Source organism: Geospiza fortis, unplaced genomic scaffold (assembly GCF_000277835.1).
Source record: "Geospiza fortis unplaced genomic scaffold, GeoFor_1.0 scaffold230, whole genome shotgun sequence".
NCBI classification, from domain to species: Eukaryota; Metazoa; Chordata; class Aves; order Passeriformes; family Thraupidae; genus Geospiza; species Geospiza fortis.
Window position 1 is genome coordinate 450,983 of NW_005054564.1, and position 1,455 is coordinate 452,437.

Consider the following 1,455-nt stretch of genomic DNA (forward strand, 5'->3'; position numbering starts at 1 on the left):
CCCAGAAGTGCCGGGGACAGGGCTCGGTGCTCCCCCGGGCTCTCCAGCCCCGCCGACGCCGGAGCCCGGGCGGTGGGAAGCGCTCCCTGCAGCCCATCGGGGGAAGGGGGAGCGGGGGGATGCTCACGGCCCTCCCCGAGCCGGGGGCTTTCACCCGCTCCGGGAACGCTCGTGTTTCCTCCGTCCCATCGCAGGAGTCTCTTTGCCTGCAGGGGTTTTATTTCCCCTCCTTTCCGTGCTCCAGGAATTGGGGGATTAGAAGGAGGACTAGAAGAAGGAAGCGGAGGGGAGAACGGCGCGGTCTGTCTGTCTGTCTGTCTGTCTGTCCTGACGCACTTTCGGGGGCGCCCCAGCACCAGGGTGGTCTCCTGCCCACCCCTCCTCCTCCGGGAGTGGGGGATTCCTTGGACAGGGGGAGGACGGCGAAGAGGAGAGCAGCGCTCAGGAGAACAAACTTTCCTCTTCCCGCCATCCCCCTCCCCAACTTTGGCCATTTTAGCGGGAAGAGTCTCCTCGGGATTTGCCTCTTCATCCCCGCTCCCCAAATTTCCTCATCCTGCGGGCCAGAGGGGTTTCCGACACTTTGGAAAAGTCACTTTGTGTTTTTTAACATTCAGGGGGGGCTTAATGCGAGCTGAGATCTTTGGGCAGGTGAGGTGAGGTTCCCACCCCCGCTCCCTCCGGCGCTTACAGCCCTGAGACCTACAGCCGTGGGATCACAGGAGGGGAATTTCCATCCAAAGGTCACAAAATTGCTAAACCACTTTAAAACGTGCCTTTAGCCCTGTCCGGAGGTAGCGAGGAAATCGCTTTCCTTCAGCTGTTTGGAGGGCAGGGAATTATTAATGCAAAATGAAATTAATAAAGTAAAAAAAAAAAAAAGTAAAATAAAATAATATAATAAACAAACAGCTGCACCAAACCCCATCAGTGGCAGGAGGGAAAAGAAATGGGAACAGCCCTGAGGGCTCCGTCCTGCCCCGACAGGGGTGGCACCCTGCTCCCCGCCTGTCCCTCGCAGCCACAGCCCCGGCCGCGGGAGGAGGACACCCGCTCTTAAATCCACTTTGCTTAGGCTGTCCCTTTATTTTCAACCCGTCCTCGATAGACTCGATCTTCCTATCCCCATCCTCAGCCTGGAGGAAGCCGCGGTGGGGAGTGCAAAAACATCCCCTACTAAAAAAAAAAATTTAAAAATTTAAAAATGAACACTTAAAAAATAAAAAGAGCAAACCCATCATTTTCATCATTTTTTCCCCCGATTATCCTGTGATCCCCGGGGGTTTTGAGAGGAGCGCTGGCCTTGACCGTCCTTTTCCCAGGCTGTGGCTGCAGATCCATCACCTCGCCCCCCCCCCGCAGCCCCCAGCAGGGGGTGCAGTGACAGCTCGGCGTTAATAGGAGCCCATTGTTGGAGCAATTAGCCCCGAGCTCGCCACCAGCCGCCAGATAAGG